Raw genomic sequence first — 23,445 nt, forward strand, 5'->3', positions numbered from 1 at the left:
TTTATAAAAGCTTACATAATAATACAATTATTATACAAACTTAAGAAAATACGCAGCACTAGCATCATGGGCTATCGGCCATCTTATTAGTTATATTGCATCATAAAATCATCATCACCTCCCGCTATCAGATAACCAATATATAACAATTTTATAACCAAAACTAAAATTTCTTTAAAAGGGAGTGGTTTCTACTAAGTCGCTTTTCCTTACTTTGAAAATAATATTTTGAAAATTTTTATATTCTGAATAATTTTTTGAAAAGCCTTTAAACTCGGTATTATACAATAACAAAATATTTTTTATTTTTGTTTTTCATGAATACAAAAAACGTGTGATAAATCCAAGGATCTGCGATATAAAATATTCACTCTTAATACAAATATGTTCAATATTATATTTAATATTATTATCATTATGTTTTTTGTTTTATAAAAATGGTAAAAAAAAACTAGTGAAAGAAACAATAAAATAAAACATCTTTGCCTTAATAAGTATATGTGGTTGAACTGGGACACTTACACCTAGACAACCCAGTGTTGCGATAAAGATCAGTGATAATAATAACATAGGATAAAAGAAAAGAAAAAAAAAGGAAACAGAAAAAAATAGAATTAAAATGTGTGATAAAGAAAAATTCGAAGGCCAAACTTGACTACATTAAATAAGGTTAATACACAGCACTTATTAGAAATAATATACAATACAGATTGTGCAGAAAACTTAATTTTGATGACATACATCACTCAAATGGAAAAGATTGTAATACAAGCACTCGATTATCATCGTTAAGTTTATATGGCATCGATCTGTTTCTCCGGAAGTTGTCTTGAACAATAATCTATGCCGAGTGCCGTCAAGATATTTTGTCGAATAAAAAATAAATTTAAAAAGTTTTCAGGACAGCTATATAGAATAGTAGACTGATTCAAACGATTTGTTCAAAATGGATTTTTGATTTTGTAACAGCTATATGCTATAGTGGTCCGATATTAAAGTTTCCAACAAATGAGCAGCTTCTTAGGAATAAAAAGCGAAATTTCAGCTTGATATCTCAAAAACTGTGGTCCTAGTTCAAGCAAACGGACAGAATGTCGAGCATAGCATCGGTTAGGATCTTCCACGTTTCCTTTTGAGGTGTTACAAACTTCGTGGTAAACTGAATATACCTTACTAAGCGTATACAATTTTTATACAAATATTAAGAATAACTTCAAAATATCAGTTATTACGAAAACAAAAATATTTATGCTGATTTCAATAAAATCGCAGACGGCTCTTTTTGTGAATGAAGGTTTTCAATTTTCATCTGAAGTTGGCTTCAGATTCCAGCTAGCTGCTCCTCATTATAATATTAATCCTATTGGTTAAAACCAAGACCAACAGCATTTAATTACACATTCTAAAGTCATTTTTACTGAAATCACTTAAATTGGTTGTATAATATTTTCCTTTCCGTTTAAAAATTGTCTTAACTAAAATTTAATGTCCGACCTTAGTTCCCTTCTGTTGCTAATTTCTTAAGAGTCTTGGGAATGTATGTATAATCCACGGTTCAGTGATAAAATATGTACTTGTGAAACAGAAAGCTAATCCTGGCTTACCTAATGACTGATCTTCAAATGGATTCGATCTTTATGAGTAACCCAGTATAAATATTTCCCAAACCCAAATGAGATATGAATGAATATAAATATATGAGGATTGAACTGCGATTTTAGGTATATTGTGATCTTCACATACCATACTCTTAATACTAACATTTCTTCAAATTAAAACTTAAGATGAATAATCACATGAATGTCACAAAAAATTTTTTTTTACGAATATTTTGGAAAAGATGTATTTTATTTCATAAGTATACTTAAAAAATGTGTGTTTTAGAGCAGGGTAGATAATAACTGAAAACAAAAAAAATAAATCATAGCAAAAAGAAACCCATCGGAGACGATAGGCAAAAAAAAAAAACCTAGGAAAAATAATATACGGCCGATTTGAGGTAGGGAAAAGATAGACGCGAATGAATTTGTATGGGTTAAGATTAGTTTATTACGATTTTTATCAAAACTATAACTCCTATAGAATAACATTGCAATAAATTCATATAAACAAGTTTTTTTGTATTTTTTTTTTTTTTGATTTTTGTGAAAAAGTTTAGGCTTTAGAGTGGCGCAAAAAATCGAAAGTGTTAAAAATCTTATTACTTGCATTATTCCATAATTATCTCAGAAAAAGTATGTTAGAAAATTGGGAAAAAATTAAATTCAGCCGTTTCGTAGTAACTGTACTCATTGATTCCAAAAAGCAGTTTCTAGAGTTTCGAGAACAAAGTTTTAGTAGTCGAGTGCTGACAAGTTCTAACAAATAAGCTCATATCTCAGAATTATTTACCGGATAAAATTTAGATTTTCGATATATAGAAAAGGTATCGATATAAGATCCTTTAAAGAAATTAATCTTGATGAGAAATCAGTTTTATAATTATAAGGTTACTAGCATACTCAAAGATAACTCGAAAATACAATTTTTCAGGTCGTACACTTCTGGTAAGGTTAAGCGTTAGCTCCACCGCCCGTATGATAATTAAAAACCCGAAATAGACTTGTTCGAATATATGAAATACAAATCGAACTTATAAAATAATCGATTTATCGACATCCTTACAGGGTGCTTTGCTTTCTGGCTAATTGTATATACTTAAAGCACCTATAAGTTTCTACGCGGACGCGTTCACTTCTTATTTCTTATTTTAGCAGTTTTGCCGTTTGCTGTATATAGCTCACTTCCAAGAACCGTAAAAATAAATAAATGGAGCAAATGCAGTCAAATGCAACCTCCTTACAAATACGAGAGCTCGTAGTGGCTGCATTCATTTAGCCATTTGTTTCAACTCGAAATGGGAGCTCCTCATTTATTGCCGTTCACTTCTTTATTTTGCCAATTCTTTTGCTTTTGCCGGTTTTTTTGCATTTCATTTTCGTTTGATGGTATTTTATATAAATTTTATGTTAAGCTGCTGGAGCTTACAACCGCACGTACGCGCCCAAAGAGGGTGACTACACGCTGGGTGGTGGCGAGGTGTGTGGGGCAGAGCCAAGAATGTGTGCACTTTTACTGCACTTTCAATAGCATATCTAACGCTGGATGCTTGTACACGCTTGTAAGCGAGTTTGTGCGCAAGTATTTATTGATGGAGGACTCGCACTTTTTAGGGTCAATATGTGCATTTGTATGCGTCTGAGTGTGTAGAAGAGTGTATGTGCGTATGTGTGTCTCTTCATAAGCATTCACCGCATACCGGCAGGCTCTCAGTAATGTGGCGCACACACATGCCACCTGGCAGCCATAAAGGCATTTTCTAAAGACCAAAGCATGCATGCGTACATACATACACTCACATTCATACATTTTTTCGTGTGGCTGTGGGCGAAGGAATTTTTTAGCGCTTAGTGGCAGCGCGCAGAGCCAATGAATTATGTTGTTATTTACTATAAATCAGTGTAAATAATAACGATAATATGTAAATATGCAAATTATGCAAAAAAGAGCAACAAAAATTGCACTGCAGACACCATTTGAGAATCCTCCTGCAGGCATTTGGGTTTGTTTGCATTGCTAACAACATTGTATGAAGTAATAAAAGCGTGAACGCCACAGCCACTTAAGCTATGCTACATTAAACTCTGCTCAGCGAAGTCATCCAAAATACATGTATGTAAATGATAGAAAATAAGAAAGTCGAACCAGAAAATGTTGCTCATGAAATTATTAGCAAAATGTTTAAAGCCACAAGCAATGTGTGGCAGAATCTTAGATTATTTCAGTTTGAGGTATTGGTATATTGTATGGTTATTCTAGGAATAAAGTCGTTGGTTCGTTTCAAATTCATCTAATGCAGAATTTCAGGCATCCCTTAAATTTTTTTGCTTTTTATCTTTACTGTGGAATACTCCATATAGTTTATAATATCCATTTCCTTATTCTTCTTAAGTTATATTTAAACGCTTGAAGCGAGTTAGCCTAGGACTCAATATCTAATAGAGACTTGCTTTCCCAGTGAAAAAAAAACCTGAAAAAGTGTATAATCTTCCAACCATTAAATTTCGTGTGAAAAAGGTTTATAAAATTTAAATTGATATCATCTCCTTCTGGGAAAAAATATAATTCTTCAAATAAATTGATATCATCTCCTCCTGGAAAAAATATAATTCTGGTGTAAATAAGTAAATAATCGTCGGTATTTGCTGTTATCCGTTCCGTTTCATAAGTTATAAATCTTGTTTTGATTGATGGCAGTTCTCTAGAACTCACTTCGTGTGAGTACTCCAACCAAAATATATTGAGCTAGAATTTCTTCAATCGTGGTATCAATAAGTTCTCCTCCTTAAGAAACGTCGTTATTTGTTATCTTACTATTCATTTCATAAACCTTGTTTTGATTAATGGAAATTCGCTAGAAAGCCTCACACTTTCTCTTAATACCCGCACAAATAATTCATTATGTAGAAACTCTTCACTCGTTATATCAATAAATACTTCTAATTAATAAACTTCGTTGATTGCTGTCTTCTCTAGAAAGCCTACGGTAGAATCTCTGCATTCGTCCATATAAACAAATATTACTCATTATCAGCGAGTAAATGTCTTAAATTGATGGCACAATATTCTATAAAATCCTCATAAACGTCCAGCACTTCAAGTTCGTAATAAAAATCTTGGCTTTTTATTTTTTAAATTCTAAAATTTTATTCGATTTCATCCATTGCTTTGAGGAGGTAAACTTCTGAGGTATTTGAATAAATTATAGTCAGTATTTGCAATCCGTTCTATAAGTTCATAAATCTCATGCTGATTGATGGAAGCTCTCTAGAAAGTTTTACACTTTCCCTAAATACCTCTGGAGCTAGAAATCTCTTTATTATGCCAGACGATATATGTATATTTCTTACATTTGAACGTTTATGTCCTCAATATCAAGAAGTAAATGCCCCTCATAAATGTCCAACCCATCAAATTCGTAATAAAACTTTTTTTTTTTTAATTTTTTAAGTTTTATTCGATGTCATCTATTGCATTGAAGAAGTAGTCTTCTGTCATCTATATTTACTGTAATGAAATCCGTTCTATAAGTTCATAAATCTCATGCTGATTGATGGAAGTGTGTCTATGAAACTAATTCACAGGTTAAATATCCTCTCTACTAGTTATATTCTCTAAATTCACTATCCACAAATTCTAAGTTACAAATAGTATTCGCTTAGCTAAGAAAGACACAACTTATTGAACATTATAACTTGAAATTTAGAAACTTATCAATACTAGTTCCCCCATAAAGACAAAATTGACAACGTTGGAGTGAAGATTATTGTACTAGCAACCACAGAGCCAAAGCAAAGCCTTCATTAGTACTAATATCAAAGGTTCACAGCATTTTCGGCCCTAAATCCGTCATATCAAAACTCCGCACACCACAAAGACAAAACTCGCTTTTTCGCACAATATTAGAGTGAAGATTTCTATCTAAACCATAGCTGATCAGTACCAGCAACACCATTGCTCTGATAGCAGAGCCCTCAAACTACGCCATACTTCATACGAATACCAAAAGTTCACCAAACTTCGGGCCCTTAACCCGTCACATCCCGCATGTGTCACGCTATAAACGTTTTACTATTATTATTTCATCGCTATCTGAAAGTATTCAAAAGGTAGTCGCACTTTGAATGGCGTCTTTAAAAGGTGTCACAGCAGCAAGCAACAAACAGCAAATGACAAACAAAAATATACTTGTATATATAAAAATAAAAAACCAATTTAAAAAGTATAAAATAGTAAACGGGAAAATGTCAAAAGCGCGCCATGAATGAAAGACGCTACCGTTTAAAAGCCAGATAAAAAAGATAGGCGAGCGGTTATTGCCACAAATAGCGGCACAAAGCGGCAGCAGTTATGGAGGCCACTGTCAGCAGAGCTAGTTCATAGTGTTATTGTACTTATATATATGAAAAAATGTAAAGTGATAGAAATGGAAATTAAACGTAAAAAATATTTTAAGAAAACAGAAATGAAATTGTATTGTAGCAACTAGTGAAGCCAGCGATAGTAAAGTAACTATTACATCAATGCAGCATATGTATAGCTAAACTTGAGCGATATACCGTATACTAGCATTCATATATATTTGATGAAGCGCTTTAACTGAGGAGCAAACTTGGTGTTGGATATACAAAGCAAGAAAACAGGTTAACTTGGGTTGCATGAAGCTATGATACCCTTCAGAGATTGGAAAGATGCCATACAGGAATTTTATAATACGGCAATTCGTGGGTTTGTGTGACATCTACATATATAATATTGTGGTCCGATATCCATAATTTTTTTGGACATTGTGGCGCTGCGTTGGATATTTTGTTTACTACTTTTGATCGTACTTTTTATAAGCCAACTATATGATATAATAGTACGATCTGAATAATTTTTTCAGATATTGTAGCGTTATGTCAAATAATAATTTAAACCAAGCTTCGTGAAGATATCTTATTAAATAAAAAGTTTTTTCATACAACGGCATGATTTGAACGTTCAGTTTGTATGGCAGCAATTTCTTCAGATATTCTATCGTTATCTAAAGTAATAATTCCAGCCAAATTTCTTGTAAATATCTGAGTAAATAAAAAAGTTTTTCATACAACGATGGGATTTTAATCGTTCAGTTTGTATGGCAGCTATATGAAAAAGTGTTCGGACGTCAGCGATTTCGAGAAATGAGGAGCTTTTTTGGATTAAAGAAATGTGTGCAAAATTCCAGAGAGATATCTGAAAAAATTTTATTGGCTCCGACATTTCCTTCTGTGTGCTACAAATTTCGTGACAAATTTCACATACCCTGTTCAGGGTATAAATATGTAGTATATATGTACATAACTGAATAAATTTACATAGACACTATATGTGAATAGAAAATCCAATCGCTTTGCATATGCAGCATGACATGACACATCTGCCATTGCGCTAAATGTATTCACACATATGCACAACTATACATACAATACATCTATATGTTAGTACGTGTATTCAAATATTTGATGTTTTACTCCTCCGGTTTTGCTCTCAATTTGCGTTGGCAATTTCCGGTTTTAAATCGGAATCCGCACGCCACACCGTCACTTTTTTATATTACAGCATCAAAAATCGTTAATCTGCCTCGCATCCCCACGACTGCGCTGCCATTGCTGCTGCACACCGATACGTCGCACATCAGTTGTTATCGGCGCCGCCAAACTCAAATTTAAATTCCCCGTCTTTGCACGAAGTACACACCTGTGTTGTGCGGGGCCGAATCAATTGGAGTGCTGTTAGATATGAAAATATGTAAGAATATCCTGCTGAAGAGTCGCGTGTGCAGCTTCCTGTTACTTAGAACTATTTAAATGTGAACACATATGATTATTGCAGCAATAATGTGATGCATTCAGGAGTTTAGAGCGACGATTTTTATTCTTCATTCCCTTAAGTCCCTAAGCTTATGGTTATAAGAGGATTTCGTGCCACTAAGAAATCAAAATTTTTAAAACTTTATGATGTATTATGGAGGAATGAATCGCGAATTTATTATTTAATAAATTCATGAACAGAAATGTTAACGTTGATAGCAAAATTGGATAAAATTTTGTCAAGGAAGACAACACACTTCAAAATCGTTTGATCATACTTCTAAAATAACGCTGTAAATGAAAATAGTCAATCGGAATCGAGTAGGCAGTCAATACGCTGAACATATTCGGTCAAAAACCGAAGAATGATAATTCAGTAATAATAGAAAAATTACGAGAAAGTTATTAGATCGATTCATTGAGTCCGCTGCTGTCATAAGATCAGAGCACGGAAAATTATTTTAATTCAAATAACATCAATTGTTGGAAGAAAAATGCTTTCTGTAAAATCTCTCCAAGAAAGCAAGTCTGGATCCCCCACTCATTATCACATTTATGAATTCTAAATAAGCTAAGCCCCGAAAATATCACACATTAACATTAAAGATAGCTGGTGGTGATTATAATTTTGCTGCTTAAAATGACCACAGATCCAGGTTAGGTTAAGCTGAGTTATACTGGCTGGCTGTCACGTCGTACATAGACCTAGAGATCTTTTGTAATGCCAGTTTACGCCCTGCAGAACGTCAATGATTTTTGTGAAGTTTAATGGAGACTTAACATCTAATTTTGATACATTATCCAGTCCAGTCCCTTAACTTTAGCGTTTCTCTCATGTCTACTTTCCTGGGGCTGGGACAGCAACCGTCATGCAGTGTTTTAGACTTCCTCTTAGTAAAAAGCGTGTATGTTTTCCGTATATTTCTTTACCATGATCGTAGTAATACTCCATGCTCCTAAAGCATCCCACCTTTATCCGTCTATTAACCCTCTCGGAAATTTCATATTGTATTCTTTTTCACTACTTGTTAATTTCTTGAACTTATTCGCTGGAAAAGCGTATGACACTTTTAGCAATCTCATCAACTATTTCGTTCTTCGGAACGCACAAATCAAAAAATCAAACAAATTTAATATTACTACACAGAAATACAGGTAATGATAGAAGAAGTTATCAAAATTTTGACATAAAACCAAATGGTCTACCAAAAAAGTTGCTTCTTTTAAAAAAATTGTTACCAAAATCTTACTCCATCGATCATTACTTGACAAATATAGTATATCTATCAAAATCATGAGAAAATCTCAAGTCCATCGGAATTCTACTCAAACGGTCTTAGTAATTACTACTAAGAGCATGTAAAATGTGCGAAACACCACTCTTTGGCAAAAAAAAAAAGCATAAAAGAGAACCAGTTTACTGAAATAAACGAAAGAAAACATGAAACAGTCTACAAAAACAAAATGTATCACATCGTAGTGAACTTTCCCTTTTTAAACTGAAGAGGCGATCAATGTGTACATAACAGTGATCGATACGATAAAGTTGTGTGACAAGTTTGTATGAGAACGACAACAACAAAAGCAAAGAATCATTACGAAAGCAAGAAATATTAAAAGCGAGCGTCAAATATCGATGACCTAGTCGTTGTCCAAAGAAAGCAGACGACTAATGAGCAAGTATCAATGCGCATGCGCACAGTTGCAAGCCGTAAAGAAGGTGTTTAATGCGCATGCGCACAATTCCAAGTTAAAGAAAGCGCACATTAAGATTTCTTGCAATTCTTACAATCTTGCATAACTACGACCATGAATTGCAGTCCTCTTAAAAACACCGGGCATAAGACAACCTCTAACGATCTCCAAAACAAAAAAAAAAAAAAAAAAAAAAAAAAAAAAAAAAAAAAAAAAAAAAAAAAATAAAAAAAAAAAAAAAAAAAAAAAAAAAAAAAAAAATCGGCGTAATTTGAATTCGAAATCATTAACTTTGACGCAACTTTATATCGTGCTGTGCATCGAATTGGCGGAACTTTTCAATTACACAGCCTTGATTAACATTTAGTGGCGTGAAAAATCAAAAATGCACACAAATTAAAAGCAAAAACTCTTTAGCTTTTTCAACTGCTGCAGCTGCGTTTAGCTGAAAATCAACACTGACTACCAAAGTGCACTTTTCAATTAAAAGTTATTATTTTCACAGATGCACCTCGCCTCACTGCTCTTCATTATAAATTAACTTCGATTACATAACTGACAGCCTCCACCACAACTATCGATTTGCGCCGACATCAGCACACCAAGTGCAACTCTGGCCCTTCTGATTATGTTTAGCTGCATTTAAGTTGAAATTGTGGTCTGTCAATCATTGGTGGAGGCAAATACTTGACACTGTTTGCACTTCCATTGCTGGCGGTTGATTGTTTAACGCTTAATCTGCGGGTGATTAAGATTTAATGGCTGGTGTCACTGTTGTTTTTGTGGTAATCTATTGACAAGACCAGATTGCTTCATTGATTTACACTAAATTACTATTCAAGGTGAAGGCGATTTGGTAAATTTTACTGATTTAAATGAGCTGATAAGTAAGTTTGCTCGAAAGTAATAACGTGCTTATTTGTTTCTTGAATTTTGAAATAATAAAAACAACTAAATTGATTAAAATTTTATTTCTAGTTACTATAATGACGACACTTTGGGCAAATATAATACATTACATATTTAGTATTTGTCGGTCAGTTGTGGATGAAATAATTTATATTTTGAAGTAAATAATTTATGATCCTTCTCTCTACGAACTTGACCACCGAAAGCCTTTACCTTTATAATTTATTTACTCCGTACGGCTTCCATGCTTGCAGGCGACAAACAATTTTATCGAAACAGATCAAATACGTTTACAACAAGTAAGGAAGGGCTAATTTCGGGTGTCTCCGAACATTTTATACGAAGGCATCAGATGGAATTCAAGCGTTATATTGGAAGAAGGCATGGTTGTGAACCGATTTCACCCATATTTCGTACATGTCATCAGGGTGTTAAGCCAAAAATATTATGTACCGAATTTCATTGAAATCGGTAGAGTACTTCCTGAGATATGGTTTTTGGTCCATAAGTGGGCGACGCCACGCCCATTTTAAACTTTTAAAGAAGCCTGGCTGCAGCTTCTTTCTGATATTTTTTTGCGTAAAATTTAGTGTTTCCGCGATATGTACAAAAAACTTAATAGGGGCGGCCACTTTTCTAAAAAAATAACGTCCAAATATGCCACTCCCTAATGCGATCCTTTGTGCCAAATTTTACTTTAATATCTTTATTTATGGCTTAGTTATGACACTTTATAGGTTTTCGGTTTTCGCCATTTTGTGGGCGTTGCAATGGGCCGATTTTGCCCATCTTCGAACTTAACCTTCTTATGAAGCCACGAAATATGTGTACCAAGTTTCATCATGATATCTAAATTTTTACTCTAGTTACAGCTTGGACGGACGGACGGACAGACGGACATCCGGATTTCAACCCTACTCGTCACCCTGATCACCTTGGCACATATAACCTTATATCTGACTCTTTTAGTTTTATGACTTACAAACAACCGTTATGTGAACAAAACTATAATACTCTCTTTAGCAACTTTGTTGCCAGAGTATAAAAAGAGCTGCCAAGTGGTATCTTTTTTTCTGCTATGACCTTATAGCCTTTGATATGAGAATATGCCACCCAACCAATAGTATGTGAATTACTCAGAAATCATTCACTAAGTAAATTCGACAGAGCAAATATTTATGTAAATAGTTTACTCTCTATACTTTACATTGCTGCCATATTTAGTTTTTGTTTTAACTTATTTTGCTATTTATAACTGACCAGTCGATTCAAATACTCACAAGTAGTTCGCGTATCAAAATGTTATTGAAAAATCATTAGGTATCTGTATTTACATTAGTTTTCCAATTGACCTTCGGGAACGAAATTTTTACGAAAAGTCATATATTCAGCATAACCAAGTAATTTCTCCTTGTTTATAACTAGTATCTGAAATTACTCATGAATCATTCGTGAACTAAATTTGAACGAAATATATGTATGTATCTCTATCTCACCCCTATTACCAGATTGGGTAGTTCATAGCTCTGGTTTAAAACTATATGAAATAACTCATGAATCATTCGCGAATGAAATTTGAGCGAAACAGCATTGGAGTATTTCGTTTTTAGGAATTCCACTAAATTTACCGCAATTTAACCCAGACCAAGTTCTTTTCCCTCTATTGGTAAAGTTATAAAAAAGAATGATAAATGTTGTTGTAAAAGTAAGAAATTTTTTGTCTTGATATTAATCACTTAAACTATTTTAAGATAAAAGTCTCAATCCATTTAATTTTTTCACAAATTGTATACACTCATATGATAGTAAATTGCCTGCTAATTTTCAGAGAGTTGTAAAATTGTATTCTTTAAGTGACTTTAAGTGTTCACACACGCTTTCATTAGCATACCAACAGAATCTCTAATCGATTTCACACTTCTTAAATGACTGTAACTCATTATGTGTTAAAAGTACGGAATTTAGCGAAGCTTATGAGTAGAAAGAGCAAAGAAATGTCAAAATACTATAAAAGCTGGCACTGACTTTTATCCGATAGACTCAGTTCAAAGCGGCGTACATTCATGCGGTTATTTGTATGTATAATTTCGCATATTGTTTGTTTTTGCTGAATTGATCCGTTATTTGTTGCTTGCTATTTAATTCATTCAACTCTTCGTTGCCGAAAGTGTGTCAGATTAACGAAATTGGCTTGATGACTTTACGGCTGCACAGTGCGTAGGTTTTATATATATAGTATGTCTGTATATTTGTGATCTCAGCTTTGCAAGGGCTTATAGAAGCGTTAAAAAATAAAATTATTCTGTTGTTCCCATACATACACCATAATGTTTACATGTTTACCTAAATAAATGTTTATAGTCGAATCGAAAATATATATTTGAACAAAGAGGAACGTTTTCATTAATGCAAATTCATTTGCATGAGGCAAGTCGAAAATTTTAAATTTGTGTGGTGTTTTCGTCTAAGAATTATATAAATTGCTTACAAAATATTTAAAAATATATTAAAAGTTACTGCTCATACTTTGTTCTGCGGCTTCCTCCATCTATTTTGGCAATCCTCTATAAAAGTAAATCTTAGCAAATTTATTTTTATTTTATCAAATTTAGAAAAAAAAGAAGAAAAAACGTTGACTTCTTCCTCGAAACTATAAGTTGCATTTATTATTGCATAAAAGTGTATAAGAAGATCTTTTTCTTGATTTTTATTGATCGGTTTGTATGGCAGCAATACGCAATTGTGATCCTATCTGAATAATATACTCGGACATTATTAAGCTGCCTTAAATAATAATTTGTACTGTTTCTTCGAGAAGATAACTCGTTGTTTTTTAAATTTCCATACAAAGACTTGATTTTGATCGACCAGTTTGTATGGCAGCTATATGCTATAGTAGCTTGATCTGAACAATTCCTTCGAATATTACACAGAGGTCTCAACTAGTAATTCTTGCCAAATTTCGTGGCGAGATTTCGTCAAATAAAAAGTTTTAACACAAGAACTTGATTTCGATCGTTCAGTTTGTATCACAGCTATAGGCTCTACTGCTCCAATATCAACGGCTCTGACAAATGAGCAGTTTCTTTCGTATGAAAGCGCGTATGTAAAATTTCAGATCAATATCTCGAAAAGTGAGAGACTAGCACTTACGAGAACACGGACTGATATAGGAAAATAAAAAAAAAAACCTAAATTGCAAACAGAAAAAAGTTCGCTAAACAGAACTCTACATTCAACACCGATTATAATTCATACAATGTATGTAAGTTGAATTCGAAAATATTTTTAATTTTGGGTTTCTTAAAGACACTACCAACAAAAGTGAAAGTAAGCATCGCCAAATGCCGATGTATATTAAGCGCAAAAGTACACAAACAAATTGAGATAAATGCGCACCAAAAGCAAAAAAAGGTATAAAATAAAATAAAATAACTAAATAAAACAACAGCAAATGAAGAAATTCCCAAATGAGCAGTTGTGAGACGCGATAAGCAGCGGCAACAGCCGCCGCCGCAGCCGCCGCAGCCACCATAGCAACCATAACAGCAGCGAGCGCCAGAAACAAGAAAACAAACACACACTCAGTCATGCACTGACACTGTAAGAAATGTATGCAACAGTAACAGCAGCAACAACAACAAAAATAATAACCACGACACGATCATCTTCAGCGTCAATGTGGCGTTTCGAATTGTTGCCAGATGTCGCTGCGCTCTGCTTATGCTATTGCTAATACGCCTGCTGTTGTTGTTGTAATTGGTTTTTGTTGTCATTACTTGTTGTGGCAGCCTTTGGCGCATATTTTGTTGTCTTTATTTCTTATTGCTCAACCGTTGTAATCTTCATAACGCTGAGGACATTGTGCCCCAAGCTGCTTTTGGTGTTTCGCTGTTGCTCTTGTTATTGGTGTTGAAGTTTTCAATTTTGTTGCTAATCGTTGTTTGCTGCGGTGTTGTTGCTTTCATCGCTGCCATTACTGTTATTGGCTTTTATTTGTTGTTTTGTCTTTCATATTCTCACTGGTAATCGTATGACTCAATTTGGTCAGTTTTCTACTTTTGGCGCTTTCTTTTATATAATCATTACTTCACCAACGTGGGTGTTACGAATTTCGACGAATTTCTAAACAAAAGTAGATCGAAGACCTCAGTTAAATAATCAGCTTTATAAAAATTAAGCTATAAGCCGGTTGAGAATTTCTGGGAATGAAATTTTTGGGAACGAAACTCTTCTTACAGTTTAATTCAACTTTTTTTTTTAATATTTAGTCAAAACAGAAAAATATATTAAACGAAGAAAAGTCACTTTCGGGCATAGTTACCATGGCAACAAAGCTCCACATAACCTCGTCTTTTCTTTTTTTTTGTTTTTGGTATACTGCGGATATAGTTGAATACTGTGTACTGATAGATGACTTCAATCTATAAAATCTTAAGCGAGAAATAAAGTAATAGATCTCAAGATGCATGACCCTCGAACTCGAAAAGTAGGAAGTCTGAGGAACTGCCGACGACCATGGAAATTCGTTCCATATATTTTCAAAAATTCGTTTAGCGTTTTCTCTTAAAAGATCCAGCTGTGCAAAATATCGAGTCCATGAATTTGCAGAGATTCGATGGCCGGTACCAAGGTTTATAAATATTTCCTTTGAAATAACCAGTTGTTATGTGGGAAAATAAGTAATAGATCTCAACAACCATGACCCTCGAAAAGAACGAAGACCGAGGATCTTTCACAGACTATTGAAAATTCGTTCCATAGGGTTTCAAACATTCATTCAGCGTATTCTCTTAAAATATCCAATAATTCAAAGCTGAAGTTCAAAATCCTCTTTAAAGAGCCGGTAATGTGAAAAAATAACTAATTTTTAATCTTAAGATCCACGAGCTCCGAAATCGAAAAATTAGTATTCCAACGATCGAATGAAAAGTCAACTCCGAAGATACGTGATGCTTGGCTTCGAAAAAAATGAAATGAATAAAGATTTTATGCCGATTTTAAATACTTTTGTGCTTCTCTCTGAGTAAGTACCTTATCCATTATAATTCCTTGTAATTACTCAAATTGTATATGTTATTATGGTAAAGTGATGTAATGGATCATAAGTTACTCAACCCTCAATTTCAAAAAAGATGAATCTGAGAAGATATGTCGATTCTAAAACATCGTCCTATAAATTTTGTGACTTTTCGAAGATGTATCGCATAGATCAGGGGCCTTTTATATTTATCTTTTTATATTTTTATAATCTATATATATTTGAAGTTTGGCTGTTCTGGTAAAATAATAATATATTCCAAAATATATGGCCCTCAACTTCGAAACAGATGGGTCGAAGTTGATCTGCTGAATCTACGGCATCGCTCTTCAAGTCTTGTCATTTTTTGAATATCTACCACATGGATGTCTATGGATCAGTGACATACTAGCGTTAACTGTTTTTATACTCTCGCAACAAAGTTGCTAAAGAGAGTATTATAGTTTTGTTCACATAACGGTTGTTTGTAAGTCCTAAAACTAAAAGAGTCAGATATAGGGTTATATATACCAAAGTGATCAGGGTGACGAGTAGAGTTGAAATCCGGATGTCTGTCTGTCCGTCCGTCCGTCTGTCCGTCTGTCCGTCCGTCCGGGCAAGCTGTAACTTGAGTAAAAATTAAGATATCATGATGAAACTTGGTGCACATATTTCTTGGGTCCATGAGAAGGTTAAGTTCGAAGATGGGCAAAATCGGCCCACTGCCACGACCACAAAATGGTGGAAACCGAAAACCTATAAAGTGCCATAACTAAGCCATAAATTAAAATGAAATTTGGCACAAATTATCGCATTAGGGAGGGGCATATTTGGACGTAATTTTTTTGAAAAAGTGTGCGTGGTGCCGCCCCCGACTAACTTTTTTGAACATATCTAGAAAACTACTATAGCTATGTCAGCCAAACTGTATAGAGTCGTTTCTTTTAGGCATTTCCATATACAGTTTAAAAATGGAAGAAATCGGATAATAACCACGCCCACCTCCCATACAAACGTTATGTTGAAAATCACTAAAAGTGCGTTAACCGACTAACAAAAAACGTCAGAAACACTAAATTTTACTGAAAAAATGTCGAAAGGAAGCTGCCTCCAGACTTTTTTTAAAAATTGAAAATGGGCGTGACGTCGCCTACTTATGGACCAAAAACCATATCTCAGGAAGTACTCTACCGATTTCAATGAAATTCGGTACATAATATTTTCTTAACACCATAATGACATGTACCAAATATGGGTGAAATCAGTTCACCACCACGCCTGAAATCTCGATTATCACTTTATCATGCGAGAGTATAAAATGTTCGGTGACACCCGAACTTAGCCCTTCCTTACTTGTTAATATTAAATTTCAAATGTGTTGTAGTTTATTTCAGGTCAAATGTTTATAAAATTTCTCCTAATTTATAGATTTCTTTTATTACCAAATTTTTATATTTTCTGCATGGAAATTCAAAGTCGATTCGATGAAGTTTTCTTATGAAATTAACTGCCTTCTTTTTGTCATGTAAGGACAAAGACTATTTGCCTTCAAAAGTTTGAGGAGCCAAACCATCAGTGCTACAAACCATTCATTTCCCAAACTAAGAAATTTGTTTTTCACATTTCTATAAACTTACCACCTTCCATATTTTAGTAAATACATTTTTTTAACCCACCAACTTGCCCAGCTCACATAAAAAATGTTGCTGCAACATGTGCCCATAATTTATTTTCGCTGCTTTTCGCTTGGTATGCAGAAGGTGAATTTGACTTTGTCGCGTCATCAAATTTGTTAACGGAAATTAAAGTGTTGCGCATGTGCCAAACAATGCAAGTACGCAACAACAACAACAAGAGCAGCAACAGGAACAAGTTTTCCAAACCAGATTTTTGAATAATAAACAAAATGCAACAAGATGAGTTAGTGCATGACAGCAGAGTCGTTTTTGGCCATTTCACCGCATTCATTTGCAGCTGGTTAAGGTCAAGCGTTCGCAGCACGAGTTTTCGTTTTCTGTTGCATGAATGCATTTTTTTCTCGTTTATTTCTATTAAATAATTGTTTAACAGACACTTTTTTTAGTAATTTGATATGTAAATGCATATAATCAGCGAGTTATTGTGGGTTCATTGGAAATTTGTGTGTGAAAATTTTCAAAAAATATGTAAAAGCTTGTGAAAAAGTAGGAAATATTGTTGATGAAAAATGTTAAATTATAGTTTTTTATTTGCTGAAAGAAACAGCTGTGCAAAATTTATTATTGCATTTATTACTTCAGCAATTATTACACAAGCATTACTTTATTAATCAAGGGTTTTCATTAAGCTATCAATTTCAATGAGTTACAAAATTTAACGTAAGTAATAGTAACACTCGTATTCACTCTTTTGGGTCGTCCCCCTGCCACAAGCTGACGCTTTTGGTGCTGTTAGTAGCGTAATTTGGTAAAAACAAGTTGTCCATAGCAAAAAACAATTAAGTAGCTGGTATTTTTTTATATGATTTTATGCATTTCTTGCTGCTTGCTTACCGTTGCTATGGTCACTGGCCCTTGTGCGGCAGCTGCAACATGCCTTTGTTGTTCCGACATTCGTCACTAATTTAGCTTAAAAACAAAATGCAACTTTCATCTGCAATGACAAGAGCACAAAAGCAACGGCAAGAAATTTGCAATAAAAGGCAAGAAATTTAAAAGAAAATTGTAGATTTTTTTATTAGCTGATGAAAAATAAAAAGAGGTATAAAATTTGAAGGAAAAATTGCAATTCTTTTATTAAGTGAAGAAAACTAAAAATGCATAAAAATGTGTAGTAAATTTGCAGCAAAATTATTATTTAGATAATATCATCTCTTACGGCTAGCTCAACGCTTTAAATTCAATAAAATTACCCCAAAATTAAACAAAAAAATATTTTTCAGTTCGAATTTGCATTTATATCGCATATCCAATATATACTCACACATACATCCAAGTCAAAATATTTTCTACATAATCAAATCAGTTATTCATCTCAATGCCGAGATTCAATTTGATTTTTGTTGCATTGATTTCAATGCTGCTTAGTTTAGTTTTGTTGTAAACCGTTGGTCAGCTCGATTTTATTGCCATGAAACTGAGTTAAGTTTCCCGTCAAACTTAGGATCTTTCCATTATAATTTAGAGCTCATACTTCGAGAGACTTTTGTGGAAGTATATATTTATATAGTATAATATATATCTACCTAATGCTTCACGAATTATTTCAATTTCTCATTCATAGTATAATATATAAAATATCACTAAGTTTCTTGCTACTTAAACATCCTTAAACAATTTCGAAAGAGGCAAGGACTCGGCGTAGAAGAGATACGGTGATCTTTACGACGGATAGAGAGAAACTTGCGGGGAGGGTTGGAGGAGAAGTACACTGTCGGGAACTTCTTTCAACTTTGACCTTCTGCTTCCTAATCACACTATCGACTTCCAAGCGGTGGAAGCTGCCAAAAAGGTAGCAGTAGTGTAAGTGTTGACTATGCATCCAATAGTATGGCACCGAAACTGACTGTTCACTTAGACTTGATTAGACTGAGTGCCTGGCCATATCGATATTGCGCGGAACTGCAAAGCTGTTCAGTTTGCTAGGACAGGTACTTCAGAGTCAATAACTGTGAAATGGGAACTGGTGAAAGAAGCTCTGTATGCTTCCTGTGGTAAGAACTAGACCGTTGGAGTCAGCTCGCAATAATCTCGGGGTAAGTTGGAAGAGATCTAGAAGCTCTTCGTTCTCAGCAAGATAGACCTATCAGTGTCTTATCGTGATTGATACTGCAAGATTGAACATCTTACCGGATGCCCGCTGCATCAGCTGTTTGGAATAAGATGAGATGAGAGATCTAATCACTTCTTCCCTGAATGTCATGCTTTTTACAAATCAAAGGAAAACCAGCTGAAATAGTGAAAATCGAAATAAATCACTTTAGCAGATTTCAACAGGTTCAAGGTGTTTTGTCGATACCTAATAACCAACTACAAAAGTTTTTCGTTCGGCTTCATAAAATACTCCATATAACAGTTGAAGTGTGTTTTCCTGCCATGCCGAGGGATCAGCCATCTAACTGAACCTAACATTACGGGAGAGACCATTCATTATATAGCACTAAGTATGGGGTGCCAAATACTTAAGACATCAAAATAAAACAAAAAGCATGTACTGAAATTTCTTGTAATTGGATCTTGGAATATTTCGAAGACCTGCTACATTAATTTAACACGGTCTCTGATGTTCAGTAGTTTCGAGAAGTATAGACAGTTTGGACGTCTATCTGTGCAATAGAAGATGTCACATGAAAATATGGATTACAATACTGTCATTGCTAAGTAGGCGACTTTATTGTGTAGTTAAAATGTCCTTAGGTATTCCGAATATTTTCTTGATGACAACCTCAGCATGTCTTGAAATTCATATTTTCAGCAGACGACTTGAAATTTCATAAATTATTTCCATTTTTTCGAACTCTCATCATAAGGAAAACTGCAACTATCTTAATGAAAATTAATTTCAGTTAAATTTCTTAAATCATTGTGACTTCCCAAACATATTTTTACCACCACTTTTGCAAGGCATTACAACACTTTCGATTTCATTTCAAATGATTTCCCATCAACACTGGGAATTGTTTATTGACGCTCACATTGCTTTGCCATCCCAAATTGGTCGCGAATATGTATACATACCAACGGAAGTGAAGACTCGCGCTAATTTCCAATGACTGACAGTCGATGAATGATTTAAGGGCCCGATGCGACGCTGCATGTTTGTATATTTTTGGATTTGTGACAGCGCAATAATTAATAGTTGGCATCATCAGTATTTTTTTCCATCGCTTTGGACTGCCCATTTCGGTTTGTGTAAGCACATATTGTAAATTCATAAGTGTAATTTCCTACACCGCCATGATCCACTGTTGCATGATATACCGGAAATTGTGAAACTAAAAATTTTATACGAAGCAACAAACAAATATGGCCACTTGTAGGCGCGCAATGCAATAAAAGTTATAATTTTTATGAGAAAATCGCACTTCACTGCGAAAGTGAATGAGACCGAGGGTTCTCATAATTTCACAATCTTTCACAACGTCATCATCAATAATGCAAATAATTTGGCGCACACTCTTGACCGACTGCGATTGGAGGAAATTAAGCCAAGCATGTTGCACAAAGCTTTAAAAAATAATAAAAATTTACAACCTTAATCCGCCGATACGGCACCCGAAGCCGCGGCGCCGCTGCCCTTTCACCTGCTTTTGAGAGGCACCACCTTTTTTTCTTATCTACTGCAATGCAAGTTTAGGTATGCAATTTGGGCTGCAATGCTTGAAAATTGTTTTCGCACAGTCATATGTGCGCTCACAGCACTCAGACTAGTATGTGTATGTGTACGCGTGGCATGAAAAAGTTGCATGCAACGAAAGTTAGTTATTAATTTTGAAGCCTTTCGAAGTGTGCCTCGGCATATCTTCACATGCCTCTGTATGTGTGTGTATGTGCGCCTACCTTTTTGCGCTTCCGCGTGCCTTTTGCGCATCTTGAAGAAGCAACTGACCGTTGACTGCTGCTGAAACTTAAAGTGTGCGCACACACATGTTAAAAAGTAGTTGCGATATTTTTTAGCAGCGCGTGAAGCTGGTGCAACATGTTTGGCAACTTTTTCGCAATACACATGCATTTAGCTGTGCCTTTGGGGCCTTGTTGATTGGGGCCAACGGAGACAGTAGCGGATTTGGAGGTTGGGTGGTAATACGATGTCAAGAAAACGTTTTTTTTTTGGTTCTTTTTTTGTTTTTGTTGCCTGATTTTGTGAATATTATTGGTTTTAAGATATTAAAAATTTTGTGGTTAGAATTTTTCTTGAACTAGTAGAAATATTTTGAATGGTTACGAAAGGAAACAATTTTCTAGTTACTGGCGGCCAAAATCTGTGGTCTCTGTACGCATTTTTGTAAGGTAACATTTTGTAAGGTAACATCGAATGAAATTTAAGAATATTTAAATATTTTTCTAGTGAACATTTTTCGACTCATTTCTAAAAATTAACTCTTTACTACAAACATCACCTACCATCTGTCAGTACTTGGTTGCAACATTAAAAATTTCCTAAATTATTTTTACTAAACATTAATACCCTCTATATTCTTTTTCGAAATAAGAACTTTTTAGTTTCCAAAAATGTTACTTGGAACCTTATGCAGAAATTTTCTGAAAAAATTATCTACAGTATTCATCAAAATTGCGAACCGTTTCTCAGTTCCGGATTTCGAACACAATTTTCTAAATTTTTTTAAAGGTAAATTTTTAATATTCTTTTTGGAAAAAATATTTAGAAAAATTTCCAAAATTTATTAAAGTGTAAATTCTAGTGTTTTCTCGACTATTTTCCAAAAAAAAAGCGCTCTTCTCCACCAACACTAAGTACGCTTTCTGAATACCCAATTTCGAAATAATGGGTTTTAACTGAAAATATTAATATTTTCGGTAAACATGTTCTGAAAAATCCAACTTATCCACCAACACTAAGCACCATCTTTCAGTACCGATTTCAAAACTAAAAAACATTACAAAAAATTTTGAAATTTTTTCAAATAACAATTTTAATACTTTCGGTAGTAGCTGTCTGAAAAAATTACTCTCTCCACCAACACTAAGTACCAGCTCTCAGTACTCTCTGTACCGTGCCTCAGTACACAATTTGTAACTTTAAAATATTTTTAAAATTTATTTTCTTAAAGGTTTTTAACTTAATATTTTATTATTTTTAATATTTTTTCACCACCAACACCATGTACCGTCTCTCACTATCAAATTTTGAACTCAAATCCACTCCTGCCATTTTCTACATATACTATCGTTATGTGAAAGCTTTTTTCATCTCAGTGCCACCCACTCAAACAAAGAGTTTTCCTTCAATGCAGTCAACATGTGGCATGTCACTGCTAATTTCACATGTATACATACACATCATATGAATATATGTACTGAAATTTACATAACAGTAAATTTTTGGGATAATTGGTGAGGTGGTAAACATTTATTCACTGCTTTTTCTGCACAAATTTATTTTCGCAAATATTTTACTGGCGGTGTTGTAATGCAAATATAGCTGCAACCACAATTACTACTGCTAATACAACAAATACTACAACAATAAAAACTAGTACTGCAAAAAAACATTTCATAAGAAAACCAACAACTACAACATGCACTACAGTTACATATTCAAAGCGAGTAGCAAAATTTGCAAAATCGTATAATCCTTCTTTACATGGGTGTGTGTTCGATATAAAATGCATCTTCTTCTTCTGAGTTGAATACTAATGAAATGCTAAAAATATCAAGTTCCTAATTGAAGCACAAATATTACCATGACTGCTATGAAGATAATTGCAGCGACTACTGCTAATATTATTAGCAGGCGCTCCTGCCGCAGGCTTATCAGCCGATGCAATTTCACGCATGACGATTATGCTGCGGTGTGTGGTATGTGGCACTGGTATGTGCCGTTATGTAAGTGGCATGCTTACATATTTGAGTTGTCTTCACACACTGTCATGTTTGCGCTTGTTTAGGCCCCCGAATTGTTTTTAAACCGCTAAAGTGTGAAAGTTTGAAACTGCCGGATAATTCATTTTTCATAATTTTGTTTAATAGTTATTTTGTTGAAAAAAAGGCAATAGAAACAAATATTATCAAAACTAAAAAAAAAAACACTTTTATATTTACAAATATTATTTTAAATAATTTTTCAAAATCATATGGCAACTCTGTCTAAGACGAATTCTAACATAGCAAGTGAGTGTAACAGGTTTTAACTGTGTGGAATTTTAAAATCATACCATTGCAATTTTTCAAATTAATTTTTATCAAAATAATATTTGGCAACCCTTTTAATTAAAGACGCTTTTAAATTCAGTTTTTCCTGCATTGTAGAAAATATTCTTATAGTCTAATTAGCATAGTAAAACCATTACTTTGAAAAATTGTGGCAACCTTTTTCAAGATGGTGCAATAAAATATAGAGAAATATTTTTTATGGTTTAATACTAATTTTTGTTTTTAGAATTTTATGGATGTTTAAACAGGAGATTGCAATCATGTTTATTAGGAATTATAATACACTGGGAGGATGGGGTCATGTGTAGAAGTTCACGCCAGTGAGGAAAGTCTCTGATCKCCATTCACTTGGGAATGGCCAGAAACGATTCTTTTACATATGACTCAAGCAGCTCACGACTTTCGGTCTTTGACCAAGTATCCTCTGGGTAGCCTAAGAACATCCGTTCGAAGGCGAGCTAAAGTGAGGAGGCGAAATATTCCCTACATAGGGTTGTGCGCTGGGTTTGGGACCCGC

At 34.0% G+C, this 23,445-nt stretch overlaps 1 protein-coding gene across 1 annotated transcript in view; it reads left to right on the forward strand.

The window, feature by feature from the left end:
- The window catches only part of LOC108967925 (probable serine/threonine-protein kinase kinX), a 57,545-nt gene that overhangs the window by 2,010 nt on the left and 32,090 nt on the right, over positions 1-23,445 (forward strand). The window lies entirely within an intron of this gene.

Source organism: Bactrocera latifrons, unplaced genomic scaffold, assembly GCF_001853355.1.
Source record: "Bactrocera latifrons isolate USDA-ARS-PBARC rearing strain unplaced genomic scaffold, ASM185335v1 scaffold_2, whole genome shotgun sequence".
Lineage (NCBI taxonomy): Eukaryota > Metazoa > Arthropoda > Insecta > Diptera > Tephritidae > Bactrocera > Bactrocera latifrons.